The sequence below is a fragment of the Limanda limanda genome, chromosome 10 (genome assembly GCF_963576545.1).
Source record: "Limanda limanda chromosome 10, fLimLim1.1, whole genome shotgun sequence".
Taxonomy (NCBI): domain Eukaryota; kingdom Metazoa; phylum Chordata; class Actinopteri; order Pleuronectiformes; family Pleuronectidae; genus Limanda; species Limanda limanda.
Genome location: NC_083645.1, coordinates 1,685,289 through 1,701,403, shown reverse-complemented (window position 1 = coordinate 1,701,403; position 16,115 = coordinate 1,685,289). Strand labels below are relative to the sequence as shown.

Here is a 16,115-nt window from a genome sequence, read left to right as displayed (position 1 = left end):
CTCCAACAATTTTACACGTTGCCCATTTAACATATAAACATAACTAAGATAATAAATAATAATAAATAAATAACTAACTAACTATAAATATGAATTCTTGCTTTTATTTAGAATCCACCATTACATGAATAAAAACGGAAGGACATCTGTTTATTTCCAAGACTGAGGGTAACAATTTTCAAAAGAAAAAAACCTTGTTCATTGTTGTTCTGTGTGTAATTTGAGTATATTTCTGGTAGATTCAATCTTGGTTTTAATTTTTCTTCCATCTTTGTGGTCAATAAAAATAACTATTGATATATTCATTGGGCTTCACTGCAGTGTACTTTTTCTGACAACCCTGGCTGACCTGAAAATAAAGGTGAATATAATTTGACTGTGCGTTACAGGGTTGAGGTTATCCAAGCATTATTACACAAGTGGAGCAGGCGAACAAAAAATATATGAAAAAATGGCTTGGACTCCAGAGAGTTAAGTCTTGCTGGAATATCTTCCAGCCTGTCATATGGAGTTGTGTCTGGCTGGACCGCAATGAAATGGCAGGACTGGGGGAAATGAAAATCTGTACATCCCAGGAAAAAATATGTCTTACCCTGATATAGCACATTATTTTGATATCATGTGTCGTTATGAAGGGAGGAGAGAAATCTTTGTAGATACGTGTGTGTGTGTGTGGATCAAATAAACCCAGGAAGAGAGAACAATGAAATAAGTCTTTTATTGCGAGGGTATTTTAACTGAAATTATACTTCAAAGATACATGCACACTCAGTTATACGTTGTATGGCCATTATTGTTGTATCAATATCTCATTAAAACTGTGTTGTTTCTAGCAACAAACACACTTCCAAGTTATTATATGTCAGTTAAAACAAGCCTGTGTTCTGGTGTACAGTGATCAGTTGGGGCTGATCGGTGCACATGTAAAGGTTGAAGTGTACTTCTCAGCTATGAAAAAACAGCTTATTAAATACCAATACAAATGAAAAGAACCATCACTGTTGTATGTATGTATGTATTGTAAATATGAATTATGACCGGGGGAAGTTGCTGAACACCTCACTAAAATCTGCAGGACATGATATTAATCGATCAGTTTTCTGTTCTACACACTGTAATACATGTAATGTTTTTCTTGTAACTTTTCAAAACAAATAATCACATCCATTGTGCAGATGTGTCAAGGCAGGACTATTGTTTCTTCTCAAAATCTTTATTCTTTACACAATGAATCATATCATCCCTTTTCATGTGTTCCACAATTGCTTCTCTAGAGAGGCTGTCAGAGGATGTCAGAGAGGCAGTGGGATTTAGCAAGAAGGATGGTATGAATGTTACTGTTCTAAACAGGACTATTTTGGCATCACAAGTCTAATGTTCATGTGACCCCTGGGATGTCTCTGATGTAAGGACAGGAGAAATTGAATAATAAAGCCAAGAGTCGGTGTGGGTCAAAATGCCCCAACAGACTGGTTTGTTTCAATTGGGAGAGACTTTGATTCTACGTTTTAACAACATTTATTGACGTGCGCACAGAAAGTGCTGTGAATGTTATAGTCTCTGGCATATTAGACCACTATATGATGTCCTCTGGATTAGGAGGGTTGGAGCAGAATTTAATGCAGGAATCAGTCTTTTGGAAAGTTGTCCGCAATTAGCTGCCACCACGATCAGATGCGAACATAATCCACAATCCATCATCATGATCCACTGACACCATCAGGATCCATCGTCGTGTGACCACCAGCTGCCAACACGATACAGGATTACCAATACGATCATTTGAGGATCCAGTTGATTTGATGATGATTCTCCTGAAGACTGGAGGAGATTGGGGTGGAGGTGGGCTATGAGAGTCACTGAATGACGGCTGACTGCAGAAGCACTGCTGTGCTCTAACCAGAAAGTCGGCGGCTCAATCCCAGTCCTCCTCATCGTACAAAGATTTACCAAAACTATGGGAGACAGGACGAGGAAGTCTGGGCCAGCCCAAAGGGACAGTGGGACCAAGAACTTCTTTCACTAAACTGTAGTACCTTTACCTTAAATAAAGGACACTTATTGATATCTTCCTTGTTTCTGGGTTTGGGTCCCACCTGCACACCTTCATTCTGACAGATCAGAAGGGTTGGAGAGCCATTGCTTCTCAGCTATTCTCTGCTTTTTTCTGAAAATCCCAATCTTCAGTTACCAATTTAAGTAGTGGAGTTCTTCAAGGGTCAACCTTGGGTGTGTTGTTATTTTCCATTTATGTTGCCCTTAGGTCAGATCATTACCAAACCTAATGTAAGGTGTAACTGTTTTGCTGGCAACAGTTATTTTTCCCCATTACAGTCCACTTATTCTAGCACCCTTACACAATTTGCCTGTGAATTTAAGTTTTGTCATCTTAAAACTTAAAGATGACAAAACAGAAATTCATGTTGACGGATTTTAGTCTGCAATCTGGGATCTGTATCAAATAATCTACGGCTAGTCTTGAAGAAATGTTGGTGTTGTATTTGATTTTGGCCAATTATTTTGATGTTGTATGTCTCCCACTTTCAGTTAATTTCAAAAACTGTCCTATCACGGGGGCCTTGTGCAGTACAAAGGGTTATTTCTCTAAAATCTTGTGTAATAATTTGTTCAAATAATTTATGTAATTTAAAATCTCAGTTCCCCAAAAAATGACCTGCACTTTGAAACGGGTGTACTGAAACTGAAGGAACTAGTCTACAGAAGGTGCAGTAATGAGTCTTCCTTCAGGATGCTGAATAATGAAGATCCAAATGCAGCTTCTATAATCATACACACAGGGAAAGAGTAGAGGAGGGAAAACAAGAGCCAAACTGAATAACAGCGACAGGAGAGGGAGGTACGGAGGCATGGGGGGTGGACTGAGTTACAGTTGGATGGGTTTTTTCTAATTGACAGTACGTTTACTGCCAAAGGTTGCAGTTTACTCTGCACATCACCTAGAGTGCTTGGTAATTTTTTTGGAGCTGTACATATTTTTCTATCTTTAACCTGGCTGCTTAATGTTAATTCAATTTAATTTGAAATTATAAATTCAATAATATCATGAAAACAGCTCTGGGCGAAATTCACATCTGTTCGGCAGCTGAGAAATCGCAAACCTTTACCAGTGTTTAATTGTTATCTTAGTTTATTCTGAATTCATTTGCTTTAATTTCTTGTACAACTTGTACAATTGAACCAGCAACCTAATAAGAGTACATAAGTGGCACAATCAAGCACTGCCTGCGTGTTCAGCTGCTGTAGTTGCGCTGCGTTGAAGTTAGTCCGCATTCGGAAGTGTCCTTGGGTAAGATACTGAACCCCAAAATGTCCTTCTTATAGAGAAAGGGCTTCACCTGGATGTACTGTATGAATGTGTGTGAATGGGTGAGAATAAATCTTTACTGTAAAGCACTTTGAGTGGTCATCAGGACTAGAAAAATTCTATAAATACAAAACATTTACCATTTATGTTACAACATAAATGTCTCTAACACTTCCTGTACCCATTTCAAAGTAAAAACACTCCTGCATTTCCGTTGACTAAATCCATTCCTTTGTCTTAACGAGGTTTTGATCATTACTGCAGGAATAGAGATGCACAGCTTCATTTTATTGTGTCCTGCCATGTAATTGAGTATATTACCCAACTTTTAAACAAGAAAATTCAGTAGTCAATCCGTCATCTGAGCAAAAGCAGCAATGATTCTGGGACAGTAATGTGTGTAGGATCCAAAGCAATGCTGCTAAGGGCTGACTGAGCTTGAGGACATTCCTGGCTAAAGCCTAACTAATATTAATTTAGTACCACTACTAAGAATATTAATAATTTATTACATTAATTTGATTGATCTCTGCATGTGGTTGTCTGTGTCTTAAATAACTATTCATGTCTGACAGAGCTACCCGGTTGAAAGAGAGGTTAGTTAATAACATGCACGGTACATGCTGCATTAAATTTGTTTGATATCAGCAAATATTAGCAAGGCTCTCTTTCCACTGCTGTTGAGAAAATCACTACATGCAGTGGTCTTCTCCGAGCAGGATGCATAGGAAGCTTAGAGCAGCAGCTCCTGCTTCAGTGAAGAGTGTGGGCAGAGAGGAGAGAATGACAAATGGACCGCTGGGCTTTTGTTAACTTTGTGACATCATGGATCATAGGCCACACAGGGACCAATGGCAGCTGATTGTTTGGTCTGTGTGCAGAGTTTAGATGTGAAACCTGAACAAATTCTGGAGAGTTAAGTTCAGTTTAAATCAAACAATGAACAAAATTAGTTGTGGAGATCCCTACCATGTATGATAGAAACCTTACTGGTACAAAGTGCTGGCATAGGATGATTTAATGTAGCGTACAATCCTGGCCTGGCTGGACTCACTAAGCCAAGGTATAGGAAACCAGATACTATGACCTGCGGGTTGACCTTCACCCAACCTTCATACCATAAAACCTAAATTTCTATCAATAGGCTGGGTCAATCATTTACTTCTACTATTAAAGGTTGTGTTGATGTCGTTACCAGAATTATGATCTCAAAATTTGCCTTAATATATTAATTTGCAATGAAGCCATCTGCAGCATTAGTTCCCTGTTTTAATTCAATAATAGACTCAATTGGCTTTACTGAAAAGGTAAATGAACCCACTCACTGTTAAAATCATACTCTCAATCTTATTCTGACTTCTGGTTAAGAAATTGTTTCCCCAAAACCCATTTTCTCTCCAACCATTTTTAGTTATGTTTGATTTCACAATAATGAAGTACACAGCATTTGGGGGAAAATAATCAACGCTAGTGTTATTTCATAATGCAGATTTAATGAGAGAATTCTATTGTTATTTACTTCACTATTTAAATAGATACTGTTACAGTCTAATGCCAGAACCTCCTATTATTCATAATTAATAGAAAAAAGTAAGATCTACTCCAGGTTCCTCTTCAGCACATCATAGCTCCACTGAGCTGTCATTTCCGTCAGCTCTCAGCTTGACTTCATGAGCTTCTATGCTAATGAAATTATTACCGTACAAGACAAGAATTATCACCTCCTTGTTTTGAATGGCACAGATATATTGTATATTGTACTGGAAGAACATCTCATATTATCCCGTGTTTATTTCTCTGCATTGGATCTCTATGAAATTCAGAATAGATTTCAATATGTAGAAAGGCTTAAATGATCAAGCAACCTTGTATATTAAAGAACTCATTGCACTGTTTTATCGAAGCAGGGCTAGCCTATGATTGAAAGGCGTTGGGATAGCACTGCATTCTCATTCCATTTTGGCATCACCCAGCTTGCCTGTGCCCAAGTCTCATAGTACTCAGAGATATGTTTCCGCATGTTTTATTTATAAATCACTACAAGATGACCATTAGCGCACCAATAGCATACACTGATTATACTATTCCCATGGCTGTATCCCTCCCATGCCCATTGGTACTTACAGTATGCAACTGCCTGTGCTGTGGACTGTGCTGAATTGGGAGCAGAGGTGGGTCAGTTATCAAATGCATCAGAGCCATTTCACTCCTAAGGACCACTTTATTTCCTTCTTGGTTTACATGCCTGCTCAGACCAGGTCAGTGAGTGGAGCTGAATCACTCATGTTCAGCCATGTCCTCTGCTAATCTTCTCACTTAATTACATGTGGAAAAACTGTTGTTGATTTACTGAAATATAAGGATGAGGTCAGGGACTTCCTCACAACCGAACCATGACAGTCCACAACTAGACGTCTAGAGAGAAACACAGTTAGCAAATGTGTTTTCTGCTGCTAAACTGATTGAATTTAAGTGCTATAGATCTGCTTGTGATTCAAAACCACTTGTCTTTGTAGCGTCCTGGATTGTTGTCTCCATTAATGGAAATACAAGAAAGGAAATAAAAAATGCTATGCTTCTGAAACCAGCATTAATGGTGCAACGCCTACGAGCTAATCAAGGCAACCAACTCGAGCTGCGCTGCTCCAATCACGTGACATACATCACTCTCCACAACCGTCTATAAAACACACCCACCTTATCAGGCGGTCTATTAAACAGAGAGAAATTTCCCATCATACCCTTGGCTTGCAGTGCTGCTTCAGTATTGCTACCAGTTGCTTCAGCCCCATCACCACCCCAGCATTCACCTGGAGGCTCCGATGGGGGTTTACAAGTATTTGCTCATTACTCCCATTATTCCTGTGTAATCACATGGGGGAGTGATTAAGTTGGGGCCCAGACGCCAAACACTAACCTGTTCTACTGCTGCAATAAACGTTTGAAACTGAGTTGTCTGACTGAACTACACAGATGTATGGTATTCAATATATTCCTGTTAATTCTAACTCTATCTTGAATCCTACATCATTAAAGGCCCCTCTCTGGAGCTGCAGACAGAACAGGCTGTTTTCGCCTGCCTGTGATTGGCTGACTGCACTTTGAGTGACACGCAACCAGGCCTATCAACGGTCTCATTCTGGCGCATTCACTCTCTCTGGTAAACACAGCTGAAAGTCAGGCTGTTGTATAGCGCTATCGAAGACCAGCCACATATTCAAAGTTGGTTACAACAGGATGTTTCAGAACGGTACATTACCCATCCTCATGTTTGTTAAAGTTTTAGCAGGACAGTCGGCCAATGTAGGAGTATTGTTCCGAGTTACAGTATGGTGTTTCACAATGGAGTTTCAATACCGGGTATTGCCTTGGTCCAGCACCTGAGGCAAGCAAAATGCAGCCAGGATCCAATGGACCAAAGGTATAGATTGTGGCAGAGGACAAGTTCAAACTGAAGTTTGGGAGGTAACAAATAGTAATAGAATTGGAATACTGGGTGTAGGAGATCTAGCATAGAGTGAAATGATGGGCAAGGCCTATACTGTAGCTTCAGGTGTGCAGCATTATTGTCAACAGGAGGACGACTAAATCCCCACACTCAGCAGCTCAAATCACAATGAGCAGCAGCATGTGAGATGATTTACAGGTAACTCAGATGGTCTTTGAGTTGTCTGGCTGTATTCCTGTAACGGCTCTAAGAGCTGCACTGTCAACATGAAATAACTCTTAGTGATTTATGGGTAGAATAGAATGGGGTCTTGATCTGGATCTGGACTGCAGTTTGGCTGTTAGTGACCTCAGATCTCCACTATTTCTTCTTTCTACAGATACTGTCATTCCTCACTCACCCTGCAGCTGTCCCCAGCCGCCCTCAGCCCTTTCTGCCCCATATGCTCCTCATCTCCCCTCCTTCAGCACATTGGTACATCAATACATACACCAGACAACTCACCAGCATATTGTCATGGCCCGGTTTCCAGATGGACACAATAGATGACGGTAGTTTAAAGTATTTATTATAAATTAAACAACCAATAAGTAACAACAAATGTGGAGTGTGTACGTCAGTCACATCAGTAATGTAGAAGTGAGCATGTGAGCATAGTGAGGTGTAAGGTGTTGTGGAGCAAAAGCATAACAGAAGTCAAACAAAAGCAAATCGTGCAAACACTCTCATTAGTCCAAATGAGAGAGAGAGAGAGCCTAAACCTGGGTGGGCTTTCATCAAGGAGCGCTCATCAAGGTGTTCTGAATAGGCTGGCTATAACCACTGTGCTCCTCTGGTACTTCCAAGGACACACAGTAACTGTCCATAGAGAACTTCATATTTTATTTTTTTATGCAAATTGTTGAATATATTTATATATATATTTAATTTGCTTCAGTTCTATTTGTGTTCCTTAAGGCTGCAATGCTTTGAGCTCTCTGGGCCACACACTGGTTAAGCTATATGGAATATTATTACAATTTGATTATATTTGACTTATCATTAGTAGCTTTAAATAGCGTAATTGTTTCCATCATTTCAGCTTTCCTGTTTTAGGGATGCCAGCCATACCACGTTGTTACTGTTTGACATACAGTACACATACATGTGTCAGAAATCAAAACAAAATTATTTATTTATCCATTAAATTCACTGCTTATCCTGTCCACTGTGGCAGGGGGCTGGAACCTTTCCCAGTATGCATTGGCTGAGGCCCTGTTCATACCTGGCATTCACATGCAACTTGGGTAATCCAATCAAGAGCACTTTACGTATGGCACCTCATACATGGCGTGGGAATGTATCTCCATGCATGTCTCCAGTGACAACCTCTCTGCTCTGCTCTATATGCAGATAAACATGTACATCATATGTGTTCACTGAGACTGCATGGGATTGTTTAGCGTGGCTGACTATGGCAGACATTAGGGATGAGCAGGTACACCAATATCTGTATCTGTATATGTGCAACTAACTGAATTATTACTTGTTTATCTGTATCCAGACTCAGATTTAAACCCGGAAGTGGGTGTGACTTTAACCAGAAGTTTGTATTTGAATTCTAACATGATTATGGGTTGATCAGAAGTCGCTTTATTTATTGTTTACTAGAAAACTATTTACAAATCTGCCAAAGAATTGAGCTTCAGATTAATGTTTTTGATCACAAGTTTTTTATAAACTATAGTAAATCAATGGACACATTACATGCAGTATTAATACGTATTAAGTAAAATGCAGGTTTTTCTACTCAACATACTCAACTCAACGAGTTTTCATACTCTTTCATACTCTACTTTTGTGGGGGGGGGGGCTGGCTCCATGGACACTAAGAATATATGATCCTAGATAACGATGTTACACATGACTAACCTCGTGGACAGAGTGGCTGTGACAATGACAAGATTGTAATGTGTGGCACTGCTGGCGCAGCAGCAGTGAACCTTTTATAGGCTCTGTGTAGGGGAAGAGCTCTGTGTGGGGCTGGCCTATCAAGGAATGATGTGGACACAGCAACCGATGAGGATTTTTATTCATCACGAGTATGGATATTGACACATTATACTCGGATGGTACTCGTGCTCGTAAAAGTACATCATCCATAACGGATACTCGTTTCATCCGAGTATTCGGCTCAACCCTAGCAGATAGGTCTTTTGTATGTGTACAGCTTTACAATAAAATAAGATGTCAGTGGACTTCAAATGAGTAGGCGATCCTCAACTATGGCCCAAGACACATTTGGGTTCACACTGATTGAAATTCACCACCTCTGAAAGAGTTCTGAGTGATCCGATCTCAAATGTGTCCACAATGTGTCTTAGATCCATTCGCATCTGAATTCAGAGCTCTCCACTTATAATTGGAAAACACTGGATGGATTTTAGTGCCAGTTCAGAACAGGGTCTGAGAGGCACATTGCACATCTTCCCATCAATCTCATAGACAAACATATTCACGTTCACATTTATACCTAATATACATTATACAATATAGGAGTTTCCATTTCGCCTGAATAACTGTCTCATGTTTCTTCAGAAGTTGTACTAGTGAACGTAGGAAACTGGACTTGTGTTTCTTGAAGACGTTTCACCTTTCATCCAAACAGCTTCTTCAGTTCTAACTGACTAATGGGAGGTTTCAGGTTTTTAACCTCTGTTGGTCTGTACCTGTGTTCACTCGTTGTGTTAAACAGGCAGGTCGTTGACCCGTCCACCAGTAAGTCAGTGGCTGTTGATACTATTAAGTTGTGGACACACCCGGCTATTGTGTGAGTCATTAGGGTGTCTGTTGTGCTTGAGGTGTAAGTGTATCCAAACCAATGGTTTGTAGCAGAACAGAGGTCTAATATATACAAATTGATTGTAATTTGACCCCCAAAAACTTTACACTTTAATCAAGAGACCCTGAAGTATGAACTCCCAAAATCCCAAGTCAGGTAATGGAAAGTGAATGTAAAACCTAACAGTAGAAGAGAACATCTCCAAAAAAAAAATCCTGTGGATACTGCTTATGTTACAGCTTGTAAAACCAGCAATGCATGATGCATGTCAAAACAACTATGCAGTGACAAAAACCTCAAGTTTGCAAGTTCTGCATTGTGACAATACATTGCTGTCTTCCACCCATAATGTCAGATGTAGTGAGGCCTCAGGAAAGTAAAATTACTCAAATACACAATACAGAAGCGAATAACTTTGGTTTGTTTAAGCATGCTTAAACTGGTTGGTCTGTCCTTTCCTCAGTGAGATATCGCAAGTAATGGCAAACTGGGCATGACAAAGTTAATGCAACTACAGCTGTAAATCACTTGAAGTAATTGTCAATCCATATCATCTTATCAGGTAGTGGAAGTGATGTGTTGAGAGATATTCGGCTGATAGACATTGAAATTGTGGTAAAAATATTATTTTTTCTGTCTCTTTATTTATGAACCTTTGCAAAGTTCACAGAGAAAATCTGTAAGACCCTGACCTGAACAGCAATGAGAATGGCCTGAAAAGTGTCTCATGCAGGCAGTGATAGTCTTACCACATAACATGGGCTAAGTGAAAAGGAAGATCTTCCATGAACACACGTCGCTTATCAATCAATCAAATTTTATTTGTATAGCCCATATTCACAAATCACAATTTTTCTCATAGGGATTTAACATGGTGTGGCATCATCTGCCCTTAACCCTCAACAAGAGTAAGGAAAAACTACTAAAAACTTTTTTAACAAGGTAAACATACGTAGAAACCTCAGAGAGAGCCACATGTGAGGGATCCCTCTCCCAGGACTTTTTGGAACGGGTCCATTTTGTCAAGAGAATGTATAAGTGCTCATTAGATTTTTGGTTTTTCATTGACATAGATCAGATCAGCCCGAAAATGTCGGACCCATGAAGACAACCCCATCTGCTGCTGTCAAAGGAACAAGGAAGCACAGAGGAAACAAGGAGGGTCTCTGCTGATCATCTCTCATATTCCCTCTCCCTTCCATCCCAAACTCCCACTTCATGTTAAAAGGTGAACAATGATACACAAAGAATAGGGTTACCTAACTGGCTCTCTTCCTGTCTATATCTATACGTCTTTCCCCCTCTTGACTCTCAGAGAATCAATAGAATCGTCTTACCTTTGAACTGCTTCTTTTCTCCCATCAAACCACTCTAGTCTGCAGCATGGTGCTCTCCCAGTGCTGAATGTGTCGGACAAGTAGGATGATCGATGTTTTAAACCATTAAAACAGCTAGAAATCAGTGTTTTACTTAAGCCTTGCATTCAGTTGTCAGTTGTCTATTTGTAGACCTTGGGGGCCGATAACACTATCTTCAACATTAGCTTTTCTCTGGAAAGGTCTGAGACGGCCCCCCTTCTAACACAGGCCAGCCTCCAGGGTACGAGAAAGAAGAAAACAAACACAAATCTATTTCCTTGTATTTCTTCTCTTTCCCTGTTTCCCCTGGGCAATGGGAGGGGGGTAAGGGAGCTTAGGGGAGAGGTTTGCTGAATGGAAATGTCAACGTATTTCATCAAAACCCAAAACAAAATAGAAAAAAAAACACCTTCACACATGATGAATGCGTGCAATATGTGGGCCCATATGCTGCGATCCTATTAGCCTATGCAGCCTTGCTTGTTGAGGTTTGTCATGAACAGACGGCGTGTAATAAATGTTTAAGGAGGGAACAAGGCTTCTGCTTCTGTTTACTCTGGGAAACTGGATGGAGGCACATGCTTGATTGATACACACTCTCTTGAAAGCCAATACTGGTACTTCTCAGTTTATAAAAACACGGACCAAAAGCTGAGGAAGAAGGAAGAACTTCAGAAAATCAGGAACGACATGAGTAAAATATGTAGATTTTTCTTTATTTTGTCCCGTTAATAATTATGTAACCAATCTATATGTTTCATCTGGGAATCCTGATAGGCCTGTGAGGGTGTGTTGACCCACTGTAGCAGTTTGTGAATTTATATATCAAATCATTAATTAAGTAATTACAACATCCATTTTCATTTCATTTTCATTTTCAACATCCAATTGAATGTTTTTTTTGTGCCCTCTTGCTTACGATCTCCAAAAATGTAAGGTTGTGTGACTCCACAGCTGTGAGAGACAAAACAATTCAAATATTCACTCTTCACAGTACAGTTTAGCCATTTATCCGTTTTATACAGTGCATCTATCTGCAGCACTTTCTGTAACATACACTCATACACTGCTGGCACAGGAGCGAAGAGAGTGAGGAATATTTTGGGAAATGGATTTTTGAAATTTAAAACTGGATTTAAGGGTGAGGGAGTGGGTTAATGATCTACGGTAAGGCAGTTGTGGCATTCTAGGTAATGGCAGGGGACCAGGAAATGATTTATATCATTAAGTGACCTTATAAAGACAGATTCAACCAAAGAGGCTATAATTGTCTTTTCCAGACACTGTGGTTCTTTAGATTCCTAGTTTACAATTGTCTGTTTTTCACAATGGACATACTTTCATCACTGTGTCCCTGCTCTGGCTCTTCTTAAGGTTATGTGTACTCCTCTGAGCTTTCAACATTACTACTCTACCTTCAGGCCTTCCTCCACCTCATCTTCTTATAACTCTAAGTCAGAATTCCCCTTCCCGATCCTACAATCTGCAAAACTGATAATTTACCTCCCTTTCTGCTTGTTAGATGTGATGCCAACCATTTTCTAAATAAATAACTTGTGCTCTGTTAGCCACACCTTCTCTCAAGAGGCATCATTACAAAGTATAACATGACCTCTACACAGGTCACACAAATATTTTGTTGTTACACATGCGGTTACTACTGCTGGTTGAAGCAGCACATAGGATACAGGACAGAGAGGACGAATACTTATTAATCAATCAAGAACACTTCACCACTCCGCAGCACTGTGTCTCTTAATGTCAAGGTGTTAGCATCCTTCATGCAGTGGAGCCACAGGAGGGGGTGTGGTCCAAACAGCAGGTAGTATCTTAGGGTGTCAACTGGCCACCTGATGGCCAGGCACTCTTTCTCAATTGAACTGTACCGAGGCTCCCTCTCTGATAACTTCAAGCTTATGTACAGCACGGCCCGGTCGACAACCTCCACCTGCTAAGACAGAAAAGTTCAATTGTTGACGTTCCTGGGCATGAAGCAAATTCTCACATAACAACCACACCAGTGTGTGAAGCTTTGCCCTCAGGTCCAGAAAGTATTGAACCTCATTTCTACTTGGGCTTGGACTATCCTCCCAGTTTTCTTTAAGCAGGGCCAACACCCCTTGTGGTTTCTTCAAACTCTGCAAATGCTGAATAAGAAGTTTTAATCTTTCATCACAGTGGAATGGAAATCTGAACTAGTTGTGGTACTGGTAGTGATCCTCTGTGTGTGAGAGCTGCTTCAGTTCATCGTCTTTCCTCTTCAACTCAGTGATCTCCTGCTCCAGTCTCTCCTGAAGCTCATTGATTCTACTCACTTCAGTTTCCTGCTGGGATCTGATCTGCTGCTTCTCATCAGAGCTTCTTTTTCCACCACACGGATCAGCTCAGTGTAGATCTTCTCACTGTCCTCAACTGCTTCATCAGCAGAGCCATTGATGGCCTTCATCTCCTGTTGAAGCAGCTTCACATCTTTCTCCATCTTCCTCAGCACGAGCTCTCTCTGCCTCTCAGTCCTTTCTGCTTCAGCTTTATGTTCATCCACAAAGCAGAGACAACAGAACATCTTCATCACCTCATTTTGACGAGAGCAGGTGTACTGGAGCTTCTCGGAGGGCTCCACCAGCTTGTGCTTCTTAAATACAGGTGATTGGAAATTAGTCTGGAAGTGTTTTTCTTAATTAGAGGCCAAACAAAACAAACAGGACTTGATAGCTTTCAGTTTTCTCCCATTGCAAAAATCACAGGCCACATCTTCATGTCCAACATAGCAGTGATAAGGAGGAGCAACTTGGAGTCCAATCTTCTTCTGCTCCTCCAGTAAATCAGATAACATGGTGTTTTTCACAAGGACAGGCCTCCCTTTGAAGGTTTGTCTGCACTGAGAGCAGCTGTAGATTCCTATCTCACCCTTATTGTCCCAGTTGTTTTTAATACAGCTCATAAAGTATCTGTGTCCACAGCCAATAGTCACCGGATCCTTCATTAGATCAAGACAGATCGAACAGCACAATCTTTCACTGTCCAGTTGATTTTCCTGCTGCGCCATTTGGTGCCAGTGACTGTAGAAAGGTTTCACTTCCTCTGAACAGAAACAGACCACCACCCCAGCTCCAGCTATCGAGCAATAACCCTTTTTGTTTACTACCATCTTTCTGCTTTGTTTGTGTTCTGCATTTTGGTTCCGCAAGAAACAGATCATAACATCACAGAATGCATTGTGATTTTGCAGGGGTAAATATTCTATAGCATGATCAACCCCCAAAGCTACAAATAGCGGTACCAAGAAAATCTTTATTCAGAAAAAGCAAGAGTCCATATGTAACTGTAAAGGGTCACTGATTAGATGTCACAATGTATGTAGATACAGATCATGTGTTTTTATAAGATGTGAGCATTGCCTCATGCTATATATTTAAATAGCAACAATGGCACACAGTTGACAACAAGCCACCTTCATGTCTCTCCTTCGCTGTTTCCTTCTAGATCTCAATCTCTCAGATGCTTGATTAATGTTGCGTGTACCACAAGAAGACAAGCCCTGTGTGGTCGATAGCAGGGTGGTAACGTGATTCTGTCACCCCCACAACCTCCCTTACCCATACATTTGTTTTAACTAACACATACAGACACAAACACACACACACACACACACACACATTTACACACGTGTGTACTGCTAGATGTTATTTGAAGGGACATCAGTTTCTATGAAAGATAATAACCTTGCAGCTGGGAGCCAACAGCCATGATGAGCCCTGCAATCATTAGAGGTTTGGGGTGAGATACTGGTTGGATGTGTCATGCGCTTGGAAGGTCACAGGATGAGGCAATCTCTATCTTAATCAAGCATAATGTCATTTGAAAATGAATTTTTTCAATAATAATCTGTTGTCAGGGATCATCTCAGACCAGATCATCTTGTCCCGTAAAACCTTTGAATGTTTGTGTGAGGACTTTAAAAAAGTTTGTCGTTCTGTTTTCTTGTCAGGTGACCTCTGGCGTCAGTATAATGGATGGATGAATAAACTGTGGATCTCTTTATCATGTGAAACTGACAGTAATTTTTTCTATCTAGGAATTTTTCAGAACCTTAAAGGTTCAGTGTGTAAGATTTGGGTGAAGGGGATCTATTGGCAGATATTTTATATAAAATTATCATAGTGATTTTTTTAACTAGTGTGTAATAATCTAAATTGTATGAATTGCTAGGTTTTCTTTTCCCTAGAATGGGCCCTATTTTTATGGTGACCTCCCTTTTGTGGCCACCAAAATTTAAAAAAGCAAAGTGCTTTTTATAGTAGGCCTATACAGACACAAAACAACCCAAAATGTTTCTCCTCAAGATTGATCTCAACTGACTGAAAAAGTAGCAAGAGTGATACAAAATGGCCCTTATGATAACTCAGCAAAGGGAAACTAGGCACACAAACTGGACACAGTCTCGTTTTGCTGCCAAATTTCAGACAGAATACTAAAGACTGAACTGAACCGAGCTCCTGCATGAGCACCTGGATCATTCTAAAGGGAATAGATGGATGGGGAATGTGCATGCGTTGATTAAGTCCCTGCCCACACACATCGTTACTCCCCATTTGATGGTTTAGTGAGGTCCTCTGACCGGCCCCTCCAGAGTGGGTCACGGCCCTTGCGGAGCCGAGAAGACGATCAAACTGGACTATTCTAGAGGAAGTACAAGTTGAAACAAGATTTCTGAAGGTGAACCTGCGGAGGGATAGACCAACCTCTCGCGCTGCCCCTCGACGGCAAACACGCCCACCGGACCTGCACATCTCCCGAGGGAGGGGGCAGCCAGTGAGAGAGACAGAGAGAGAGAGAGAGAGGTGCGCCGTGCGTAGAGGTGTGCTGCGCCAACCTCCACTGCTCAAGTAAAGAGCCAGTTTTGAGAATGTAAGAAGTAGAAAGTACAAATATTTGTGCTAAAATGTAACGGGTAAAAGTAAAAAGTCGTAAATAAATACTCTAGTAAAGTAAAGATATGTGAAAAATCTACTTAAGAACAGTAACAAAGTATTTCTACTACGTTACTTTCCAACACTGAGTGAGATGAACACGAAGAACCTCTACCGAGTCTTGCCCTTACCAGATTACTCTTCTTTATAGGCTGATTCAACACCATCTGAGATGAGGCCCAGGATAGTGGTA

General features: G+C 40.5%; 1 pseudogene; it reads right to left on the bottom strand.

Annotated features, from left to right (window-relative positions):
* Positions 1 to 12,663: 12,663 nt before the first annotated feature.
* On the bottom strand, positions 12,664 to 13,998 carry LOC133012205 (E3 ubiquitin/ISG15 ligase TRIM25-like; annotated as a pseudogene).
* Positions 13,999 to 16,115: the final 2,117 nt, after the last annotated feature.